Genomic DNA, 12720 nt, shown 5'->3' with positions numbered 1-12720 from the left:
TACTGGATAGGCGGGGGAGGGGCGGGGCACGGTGAGGAGAGAGACTATGGGCCGCTGTCAAAATGCCCAGTGGAAGAGGTAAGCCAAGAAGATAGCCAGCAAGTTCAAGGATCCGGCCAAGAGGAGACAGGTAGGAGTCAGGGACAGATTGAGAGGAAACAGATAGCAAAGTGCAGAGATAAGTCTGTGAGCAAGACAGTCAAGTGAATCTATTATTTACAGCTGGTTCGATGGCACTCCACAACTTTTTGCTGTGCCCTGTTGGTCTTAAGTGTTCATACGTAAATGCTTTCTGACTCTGCTCTCTATACACCTTTCCCCGGAGTATTAACAGGTTGGGACTTTGTGGGGTAAAAGAGGTGAAAATTACTATGAAGCTATAGTCCTTACAGTAGATGGTGGACCGATGTGTTAGTTTCTTATTTGTGGCTCCTACGAACAGGGCTAGGGGGAAAGTGGCTGCCAAGGGAGGTAATGTCAGGCGTTGTGGGGTCTGGGATGGACCAGACAGAAGTGTTGGCTCAGCGAGGTGAAAGCAGAGGTAATCGCAGGGGCAAGTGCAAGTTGTTGTGAAGAGAATTCACACGTCCGTGCCGAAAGGGCAGCATCAAGCATGAGATCAGAGCATGACAACAATGCAGCCATAAACAAGAGGTGGGGCAGGGAACCAAGAGCCTAAGGGGTCGGAACTATTTTCACGCGGCAGAGTGCATCATGAAATAAACATTTGGTGTTCCAGGCTGAGCACAGTGTATCAGAGCAGCCATCCGTTTAGACTGAGCATTGGAATCACGTGCTGGCTAGTTTAAGGACACTGGGTCAGGTTAACCTCCTCCGACAGGTCCCTCCGATCAAACAGGATAAGTCCAGAGTTGCCCGCCTGGGTTTTCTTGATGGAAGGTGGACTGCTCTCTGGGTGTGTACGAGAATCCCTTGAGCATCCTTCGGCCTATGCTTCTACCACTGGACCACTGGTCCTGGAGGTTATGGTTCCACCAACCTCGCTAGTCATTTATTTGGGGCGTCATGTAAGATTGCTGGGGTGAATCTTTAGAGTGTGTAATAGAGGACAGCTGCTGAAATCTGAGGTGGGGCAGCGCGTACGGGGGAACTGACTGAACATGGAAGGCACTCGGAGCCACGCACTCTGAGAGAGTGAGGAACCCTAGGCTCTCTGGCAAGGACGGTGGGGAGTGTGATGACAGGAGAGCCAGGTCTCCCGTCCGAATCATCCCCCTGCTATTTGGCACTGAATGACGATGGCCTCCTATTGTCGTGTCCCTTCTGGTGCTAGAGGGAGTCCAGCAGGTGTACCTGAGCAGCCTGAGCTCCTACACAAATTTGGCCAGGAGCTGAGTTCACCGATATCCTGGACGAGACCGGGAAGAGGTGGGGTAAAGCCATAAATCTCACAGAAGGGAGTATTCACGGGACGTGAGTTCAAAGAATTATTATATATAAATTCAGGGGTAATTTTTGGACTACTCACTCATCTGTTCATCTTTGTGGTCATTGAGGTCATTAAGGATGAGTGGCATCTTCCCAGCTTCCTCTGAACATTGCTGTCCTCAATAAATTCTATAGCTGCATGAGAACATCTGGGCATTGGATGACAGTGACGTCCAAACTGTCCCAGCAGAGTCATTAATGCAGACAATATTTCAGAGCCCACTGAGTCACAAGACATAGGGTCTTCAAGCACAGCCCTATCCTGACCATTTAGGGGGTACGGGATCCACTCAGGGGCCAGTACCTTCTCCCGCAGCAGGGCTTGGTGAGGTTGAGTGACAGCTCCATCAACAGCTCTTCCTTGGCCTCGTTACAACCGCCCTCCAATGCTGCAAGGTAAACATCACCCCCTGAGTAAACACAGGCATGGCATGATTAAGTAACTTTGCCGCAGTCACACAGCAATGAGGAGAGGACACAAAATTTGAACCCAGGTCCGGCTTATTTCAAAGTCCACGATCTTCTCAACTCAGTTAGTACCATGTCAAGGCAGAGATAGAGAATGGTCCTGAGGGACAACAAAGCACAGCTGAAGGCCAATGGTTAGGGCTTGTTGATTTCAACATTAGTTCCCATCATGGCTAAAGGGGAAGGGAAAGTGACTCCTACAAGGCATGGGCACCTGGTGTTCAGTAAGCGGGTCTTCCTCGGGGTGCCTAGAAATAGATGTTGTTGTTGTTTGTTTGTTTTTATTTTTTCATCAGGACCAAACCTGCTATTGGTGGTTAAATGGTGACTTTCTCAAAATGGCTACACTTACACTCATTCAAGGCTCATTCCAGGATCTAGAAGACATCACAACACTAATTAATTGATTAATATAATCATTTAGATCAGAGAAGGAATTAGTCTAAGTAGGAAGTTAGAATTACAGACTCTAAAACCAATATAACCATATTAGAGAAATTTGGAAAATAGAGAATATAAAATCACACATAATCCCAATTCTATCACACATCACCCTTACCATTTGATACAATTTATGTACATATTTTCTGTGTATATCTATAGACTTCATAATAATCGTATGCATATTATTTTCTATCCTGCTTTTTAAAACTTAATATTATATCATATGTATATTCTCATTTTGATAAAATCTTTATAAGTTTGTTTAGTTAATGACATAATATTTCATTAAGTAGGCTATAACCAAAATTTATTTAAATCATTCCCTTGCTGTTGGATATTCAGACCATTGCCAGCTTTTGCTATTATAAATTATTCCACAGTGAACATCTTTATGCAAATAGTATTTTATTTGCGTAAAGTGTTTTAGATTCATTACTTCTTATGTTTATTACCACTCTAGACCAGATCTTAAGCACCACGCACCATGATTAATGGACTAACATGCTGGCCAGCCTCCTCTCTCTCTATCCTGCATAACTCTAAGAGATTAATCATCCTAAAATGCCACTTTCATCATGTTACTTTCTTATTTAAGGTATCCTTATCTGCCTGTCTTCCACATAGTACAATCTGACTACTCTTATACCCCTTACAGACCACAATGTGAAGCTTGTTGGGCCCTGAAAGGCTAAGCAGCGGGAACCAGGAAATAATCTGGCGGGAATGGGACTAGATTTAGGGTACACCAACCCAGGAGCTGTTGGGTCCAAGATACCTGCCACAGTGTCCACCGGATCAAGAAAAACTTGGCCCATTTCGAGTTGGACCCACTCTGGAGGTCTCATGTGGTAAGTGAGGGCACAGCATTGACGGTCACCGAGTAGTGGGGACACACACAGTCAAGCAGGTCCAGAAGTCAGAATCCAAGAGAAGTTTATCCAGGTTGAACTAGACTTAGAGTGAGTGAGCAGTGTCGGACACCCCGGGGCACAGGAGTCAGCAAAAACTAGACAGAGGATCAGAGCCCAGCTGAACAGGTCTTGGTGTGTGACGTGGTTCCAGAACTACCAGGTTGCTGGGGTGCAAGCGAGGAACCAGGGCAGATGATCAGTTGTGTAAACCAGGCCTTCGCGGGGAGGTGGGGAGGCTGTGCTCACATGCAGCAGGCAGGCCTGCAAGTGGTCAGGATATGAAGCAATCACCACGTCAAATGTGCGGGCGAGGGCAGTACATCCGGAGCGCACGGACCAGGATTCTTTATCTACTAGCCACGGACTGAGAAAATCCACCGCTCAGAGATTGTGAAGACAGCCTGCTGATGTAGGTGCCCACTGTCTGGTGGCGGCAGAGACTGACAGCCAGAAAGATGCTCCACCAAAGACAAAATACGTAAAACATCTTTCTATCTACGTATAATCAAATGCTTGCATGTGGTGCATCCACTCCAAGTGTGTGATTAACTGAGTTCTGGTTAACACATACACATGTGTAACCACCACCCAAGTCAAGATACAGACATTTCCATAACTACAACTCTTTCCTCGTGAGATTGACTTTTTGCATTTCTTCCCTTCTCTTCATGTTTTTCTTCGTCTTTTAAAATTAATGGACTTTATTTTTTAGAGCAGTTTTAGGCTTATAGAAAAATACACAGAAAGTACTGAGTTTCCAAATACCCCTTCACTCCCTGCACTGAGCTTCTCCTATTATTAACAGCTTGCGTTAGTGCGGCACGTTTGTTATAACTGATGAGCCTGTACTGATGCCTTAGGATTAACTAAAGTCTCAAGTTTACCTTCAAGTTCACGCTCTGTTGTACATTCCATGGCTTTTGACAAATGTATGATGACATGTATCCACCATTAGAGTATCATACAGAATAGCGTCGCTGCCCTAAGAATCCCTGGGCTCCACCTCTTCGTCCCTCCCCCTGACCTCTGGCAACCACTGATCTTATTACTGTCCCCATAGTTTTGCCTTTTCCAGAATGTCATATAATCGAAATCGTACAGTATGTAGCTTTTTCCAATTGGCCTCTTTCACTTAGCGATATGCAGTTAAGCTTTCTTCGTGTCTTTTCATGGCTTCATGGCTCATTTCTTTTCATTGCTGAATAATATTCCATTGTATGTATGTTCTCCAGTCTGTTTATCCATTTACCTGCTGAAGGACATCTCGGTTGCTTCCAAGTTGTGTGCAGGTTTTTTGCACAATTTCAACTCATTTGAGTAAATACCAAGGCGCATGATTGCTGGATCATAAAGTAAGAATATGTTTAGTTTTATTTTTAAAAATGCTAAACTGTCTTCCAAAGTGGCTGTATTCTTTTGCATTCCCACCAACAATGAATGAGTTTCTGTTGCTCCACATCCTCACTAGCATTTGGTGGTGTCAATGCTTTGGACTTTAGCCATTCTGATAGGTGTGTAGTGGTAAACTGATGTTTTAATTTGCAATTCTTTAATGGCATACCATGTTGATCACCTTTTCTTATATCTTCATTTGTATATCTTCTTTGGTGAGGTGTCTGTTCATATCTTTTGCCCATTTAAAAATATTGAGTTGTTTTATTACTGATGAGTTTTATGAGTTCATTATATATTGTGGATACTATTCCTTTGTCAAATATGTGTTTTACAAAGATTTTTCTCCCAATTTGTGGTTTATTTCATCTCTAAACAGTGTCCTTTGCAGAAGAGAAGCTATTAAATTTCAATGAAGTCCAACTTATCAGTTTTTTCTTCCACGGATCATGCTTTTGGTGTTATATCTGAAAAGTCATCACCAAAAACAAAGCCACTTGGATTTTCTCCTATTTTATCTTCTAGGAGTTCTGTCATTTTGTACATTTAAGTCTAGGATTCATTCTGAGTTAACTTTTGTGAAAGATGTGAAAAGTGTGTAGATTCATTTTTTTATATGTGAATGTCCAGTTGTTCAGTTCCATTTGTTGAAAAGATATTCTTTCTCCATTGAGTTGCCTTTGTTCCTTAGTCAAAGATCACTGGACTCTATTTGTGTGGATCTATTTCTTGGCTCTATAGATCAAACTGGGAACAACCGATATCTTGACAATGTTGAGTCTTCCTATCTGTATGTATGAAATGTCTATTCATTTATTTAGATTTGTTTTGACCTCTCACATCAGAGTTTAGCCATTTTCTTCATATAGCTCCTATACATACTTTCTTAGCTTTATGCCTAAGTATTTCATTTTGGGGTGTAACTGTAAATGATATTGTGTTTTTAATTTCAAATTTTATTTGTTCAGTGTTGTTAAATAATAAAGCGATTCTTTTTGTATATTAACCCTGTATCTTGCAACCTTGCTGTAATTATTTATTAGTTCTAGGAATTGTTTAATTGATTCCTTGGGATTTGCTACATAGACAATCACGTCATCTGCAAACGAAGACAGTTTTATTTTTTCCTTCCCAATCTGTGTTTCTACTTTTCCCTTTTCTCATCGCATTAGCTAGGACTTTCAGATGATGCTGGGTAGGAGTGGTGAGAGTGGACACCCTTGCCTTATTCCCAGTCGAGTGGGAAAGCGCCTAGTTTTCCACCATTAAGGATGACGTTAGCTAGATTTTTTGTAGATGCAGCAGTCCCCCACCTATCCATGGATACATTCCATGACCCCGAATGCCTGAAGCCACAGATAGTATCGAACCCTACACATGCATACCTATGATGAAGTTTAATTTATAAATTACAAGTTAGGCACAATAAGAGATTAAGAATAATAATAAAATAGAACAATTATAACTGTAATAAAAGTTATGTAAATGGCTTTTAGGCCATAGTTAGGTAAAATAAGGGTGACTTGAACACAAGCACTGCGATAACGCAACGGTCAGTCGGATAAGCGAGAGGGCTACTACGTGACTAATGGGCAGGTAGTGTATATGATATGGGTACGCTGGACAAAGAGATGATTCATGTCCTGGGCGAGATGGAGTGGGCTGGTGTGAGATAAAACTATCAATTGTTTATTTCTGGAAGTTTCCATTTATTATTTCCATGCTGCGGTTGAGCACAGGTAACTGAAACCACGGAAAGTGAAAACTGTGGAAAGCAAAACCACAAATAATGGGGGGGGGTGGGGGCGCTACGGTATCCTCCATCACGTAGAGGAGAGGACGTCCCTCTCTATTTCTACTCTGCTGAGAGTTTTTATCATAAATGAGTGTTGTATTTTGTCAAAATCTTTTTCTGCATCTATTCATAGGATCATGTAACTTTTCTTCATTAGCCTACTGATGTGATGGGTTCTATTAATTGATTTCAAATGTTGAACTAGCCTTGCATAACTGCAATAAATCTTATTTGGTTGTGCTGTATACTTTTGTTATGCCTTGTTGGATTTGATTTGCTGATATTTTGTTGAGGAGGAACTGCTTTTTAAGCAGCAGTAAAACAAATATTATTTTACAATAATCCACATGGATTTGTGCAAAATAATTCTTTTTTACATTCTTTGCATAGGAGGATGATTAAACAGCATGTTAACTGGGACTATATATTTGAGAACGTAAAGTAAAGGGATGGTGTCGACATAATGATATCTACGTGTCTTTCGTATTTGTCCCCATCTCCACCGGCTGCTTTTCTCTCCATGGGCTATAGCTGGAATATCGGCTCAATTCTTTCAATTTCTAGCTGTCACTTTTCCACTGGGCGCTTCATGGTCCCCTGCCCCATGCATACTTCAGTGGTCAGACCGGAATTTGAGCATGGTTTAAATGCAGATTTGGGGGCTCAGCACTCTAAGGCTCCCTTCCTTCTGGAGCCCTCTCCTTGCTTCCCAGCTGCTCATCCAGTTCTGAACTCTGTCCTCTGACAGCACCGTCCAGTAAGGCTGCAACTTTCCGGAGCCTCCTCGGTGATTGGTGAGCATCTCTGGGCAAAAAAACTGCAAACTCAGAACCGTAATGGTGTAGTTCCAATCTTTTAAGTGTAGACTCTCCGATTTCTGCCTGCTTTTAGTCTCTGTTCTAATGTGTTCGAACAGTTGATTTTTTATATTTTCATACAGACTTTATTTACCAGTGTTATCTGTGGGAAGGTTAGTCCAATGCAGTATGCCACCATCACCAGAAGCCAAATTTCCCAGTATTACTGTTTTGCTCCGTATTGGAATCAGCCCCCGTTCCCATCCCATTTCTGTTGTTTTTGATAGAACAGGAATTTTGTTCAAATGTCCACCCTCCTCCCACATATCTCTGGAGGTGAATCCTGATTAGTCTACATCAGTGTTATAATTAATTTCCCTTGCATCAGCAATGTTTAGGAAGGGCCATATTTCAGTCAGGAAACCAGAAGCTTCTTTTTGCAATCCAGATATAAAGGGTCTTAATACAGGATATTGGTGGCTTTACCCAGAAAAAAGGTCCAAGGGAGCAACGCTCAGAGAAATCACCATTGACCTCAACTCGAAGCACTCAAGCAGGTCGTTTTCCAAACTCCCCTTGAAGGTTCTAGGAGTATCGCCTCCGCTCACAACTCTGGCTGTGATTGGCTGGAGAACAATGATCTCTCTCTTGCCCTGGCTCAAGGGAGCCTCTCGGCGACACACTCCAGCCTGGAACCATACAACGAAGGGAATTCTGGCAAAGGGAACTCCTGGCTTCTTCCTCTTCAAAGCAAAGGAGCCCTTAGCAGGGGTCACGGTGCTGCCAAGTCAACATGGCTAACCCGACACAGGGCTGTGACCCAAATGAGCCGAGGGCACGGGGCGGGAAGGGAGCTAGAGAGCTTCCGGAGGTTTATTTGCTGATAAACGAAATAAAACAAAGCTTCACAAAGAGCAGTCCCTCCTCTTCTTCCACTGGATTTTCCTTTTCGCATGTGACTCTTGGAACCAAAGCATCGATCTTTTGACCATGAGAGGAGCCCGCTGAGATGGAGGCCGAGGCGGCGTCTGAAGCCAGTCCACTCTGGACTTCTCGTTATGTGAGAATAAGTGTGATTATTTCAGTCACTTTCAAGTGGTTTTTCTATTACTTGTAATGAATACAGCATAATTTTTAGATCATGGAGGTAAATCCCAGAAGAAACCATTTAAAGGGGTGAAAGTGGGAGCCTTCAGGGAGAAAAACGCGGGGTAACGAGATGTGCTATTTATTCTATGTATTGTGCTATATTTTACATTGTCTATAAGATAACAAGCACTATTTGAATAAAAAATTAGATTAGAAAAGAGACAATCCAACACCTCATCTCCATCCCCCATTATGCTTTTCTCGACTCACTCCACTGTATAGTACAAAAAATAAAATGGCAGCTAAAAGCAACAATTCTTCTTTGTTCTTAATTCAGGCAATCTTCAATTCTAACTGCCTACTGTAAAGCTTCCTACGTGAACGCCATTCTCAGCCCTTCAATCCACCGTCTGTCACCAAAATAATCATTCCGAAGGGCAAATACGATCACAACCCTCTTCTATTTAAAATCCTTAACTAGATGCACGGTGTCTCTACAAGATCAAATCCAGATTCCACACTGTGGTACCCGAGACTCTTTGTGATCCGGCCCCCGACACCCTCATGCACATATTCTAAAACTTTGCTTTTCTCCGAACACCCCGTGTTCTCTGGGACCTCCACTCCTTGGCACACACCGTTTCTTTGGTTTGGAATGTCCCTCCTCACCAATCCCTTTTCAACGACCTCTCCTGTGCAGATGTCTAACTCCCTAACTCCTTCCCCCATCTCTCCTTGCAGATAAGCTGTAAGTACCTATCGTCCCCATCAGCACGAATTATACTACACACCAAAACCAGAAAGTCTATGGAACTAAAATATTTTTGGTAACTCATTTGATGGCAAAACAGAATTGAACTTTTAGATTTATAATCTCACTTTATTCCCCTTCGTGTGAATATCCATTCATTTTGTCGCAGAAATATTAATGGGTTTCATTACAGAGTGAAGCCTCAGACCCCACTGGTGGTGTTATGTAGCATGCAGCTTATGCACCTGTGACCCATCCCCAAAATGGCTACTGCAATATTTCTCATTCCACAAGTTCTAGAACTTTCACTACTCATCGAGAGGTGAGGTCTATTTCCTTTCCCCCGTGAAACTGGGAGTGACTTTATGACTGCCTTGACGAACAAAAGCAGCTCAATGACACTGCTTTTTTATGACTTTTCCATGACTTCCAAGGCAAAGTCATAAAAGGTGATATGCTCGTTTTCCTTTCTCTCTCAAAATGCTTGCCCTGGAAACCCAGTCACCGTGTTGTGAGGAAGCCCGGCCACACGGCGAGGCCATTTGTAGGTGTTCTGGTCCACAGCCCCAGCTGAGGTCTCAACCACCAGCCGGCATCGACCGCCATGCACATGAGTGAGTGATGCCTTCAGGTGGTGCCTGCCCTCAGCCTTCAGGCACCTCGACTGTTGGCCAAGTGGGGCAAAGACAAGCTGGTGCTGCCAAGCCCTGCCCCAAACCCAGATTCATAAGAAAAATTAATGTTTTTGTTGTTTCAAGGCTCTAAGCTTTGGGGTAATTGTTCTGCAGCCATAGTAACTAGCATTCTTGCAAAAATGTGAAATAGTCTAAATACCAAAACCCATCAAAGGTTTCAGATATGTATACTCTAATTGTGCATTTGCGTATCAATTTTTCAATGGAATTAGAAGTTCTTCGTGAACAATAACTAAGTCTTTTCATCCTGGTATTTGCAGAGCCAGTGTTTAAAATTGGATGGGTCCTCAAGGCCTGTCTATTGTATTAATGTTGAATGGATGGGTGAATAAATAAGTAAATAAAGTAATGTCAAATAAATGGTTATTTTGAACTAGTTTTTAGGGGACTATACTTTCATTCAACTCAATCCATTGCTCAAAAATCACTTAGCATGACTTATCTTTATAATTATTTTCAGTTGATGAAAATATTATTTAAAGTTTCATTAATTTTGCTATCTTGTTTTTTAGCCCAAAGTATTATCTGCTGTGATTACATACTTTATCCATCAAAATATGTTCCAAATTACCCTTGGCTGCTTCTAAAAGTCAAATGCATCTTTTAGGATGAAGACTTCCCATCACTGAGGATTGCCAAAATAATTTGACATAAACTCTGAACGTAACTGTAAAACAGAAGACCCCATGTTATTGCAGAAGGCAATGTTCAAATGCAACGCAATGATGCATAGATGCAAATATTTCAGCATCCGTGGTGATAACTTTAGAAGAAAGATTTTCATTAATTTGGAGTATACGTTCCACTTCGCATGACAAAAATGTTTGTCTCGTGGTCACACGTCACGTCACCCATATATTTAACTACATAAGGGAAAAGGGAAGAAAGGAGGTAAAAAAAAAAATAATCATGTCATTAAGACATGCATAGATAATGTCTATTTTTCAGTGTCCCTGTTGGGAATAACTCTTTTAGCTCCTCCCAGGGAATGTTACAATGACGGAATGAACGAGGCACACGTTTTACAGTTCTGCTGCCCAGCGCTTGGTCGGGATCTAATGGGTGCTCGCCACCCTGCTTTTCCTCCTTCCTCACCCTTGTGCAGATGGCCTAGCTAGGTGGTGTGTAGGTGTGTCTCAGGAGAATACACATTCAGAGGAAACATTGCTGTGACAGCAAAAAAGTCATTGGATAAATATAAATATCAACCACACAGTGTCTCAAAATAAAAAAATAAAAATAAAAATAAATGCCAAAAGGGAACAAATCTTACAACCCACAGCAAAACTTCTTGAAAATTGTTTTCTTTCTCCCCTCCGATGTCTCACTGGGCCCAGAGGGAACACCGCCTCCAGGCCCCCTTCTTTCTCCTCACTTCCCTCCAAAAACCCCCTCTCTCCCTGCCTCTCATCGGCCCCGCTCCACACACACACACACGCCACCTTGTTCCTTTTCTGCCCTGCCTCTCTCATCTTCTGAATCCATTCCTTTCTCATCCTGCTGCTTTCTGAGATCAATCAGACTGGCCTTGGCTGCATTTAACTCTCTCTCTCTCCCATTAACCGCACACGCAATCCTGGGGCCGGGAACACAGGGCAGGTAAAGGCAGAATTCTCCCGTTTGAGGTGAGTAGGGGAAGAAAGAGGCTGCAAATCCTCAACTATTAATTTTTTTCTCGTCATACCCACATCTTACGAGCCGAATTGCATTTCATGAAACGGTAGTGGTATGATGGGCAATCTTAACCAGATACCCTGCTAGGACCTCATGAGGTAGAGCACAGCCTGGCTATAGATTCCAGGTGAACAGCTCAGGGACCACGTATCACTGATACATACTGCTGCAGCCCTGCTGGGATCTGGGTAAATTGGTATTGATTCAAATAGACAGGTAAAGTTCCACGAGGAGCTATCTCACTCCTGGGGTCCCCCTCCTTTTACCTGGTACCTCAGCACTACTTTTCTAGGTCTAAAAGGGAGTTTAAAGTCCCAGAAATAGCCAAGAACCTGGCAATCAAAGTCTACCATCCCTTCCTGTGTCCCCAGCCCCTCCGCCTCTCTCTGGACTCTGAACCCTGGTGAAGTTCTGGGGATCAAAGGGTAGAGAAGCTGCAGCAGCAGAAATTCCCATTTATGATAGGGTCACCTAATAAAATACAGGACATTCAGTTAATTTCAACTAAAGAACAAATCATTTCTTAGCTTGTCCTTAAAGAGTCTACGGAAACTCTCTCGTCAGCACACCCTGCATAACAGAGCCCAAAGTCTCTACTCAGTCCTTGGAAAGGGGAGTTGGGCATTTCAAAGCAGAGTGCTTGTAGGGATGTTTAAAAGTCTGAAGAAAGCCTGCTTTGCTAGATTAAGAAAACATATACCATAATAAAATGTGCTATAATAAAAGATACTATAATAAAATGTAACTAGACTACCTGGAAAGCTTAAAGAGGGATGAGGGTAGGCATCAGCCAAAGTGCTCAAAAAAAAAAAGAAAAAGAAAAAGAAAAAGAATTCACAGGAATGTAAAGTAGAGCATAAGGAATATATAGTCAATAACATTGTAATAACTATGTATGGTACTAGGTGGGTACTCGACTTAACACGGTGACCACTTTTTAAGGTCATAAATGTCTACTCACTATGTTGTACACCAGAAACCGAGATAAGATTGTATGTCAACTATAATTTTAAAATTAATGAATTAATTTTAAAAATTCATGATTCTTTTTCTTGAAAGACACTAACACAGATTGAGTACCAAAGAGAAAATTTGAAGTGATAAATACACTCCGATCTGGTTAATTCTCACTTTCTTATCTTCAATCCCAATCATTCTAACAAAAAAAGAAAAAAAAGAATCTCGCCCTAATTCTTCAAAGACTGAAACTATTGCAGTGTCACTTCATAGTGCTAAATCATTATTTTGAAAGCAA

Source organism: Pteropus alecto, unplaced genomic scaffold, assembly GCF_000325575.1.
Source record: "Pteropus alecto unplaced genomic scaffold, ASM32557v1 scaffold11, whole genome shotgun sequence".
Taxonomy (NCBI): Eukaryota; Metazoa; Chordata; class Mammalia; order Chiroptera; family Pteropodidae; genus Pteropus; species Pteropus alecto.
This window is presented reverse-complemented; position numbering follows the sequence as displayed.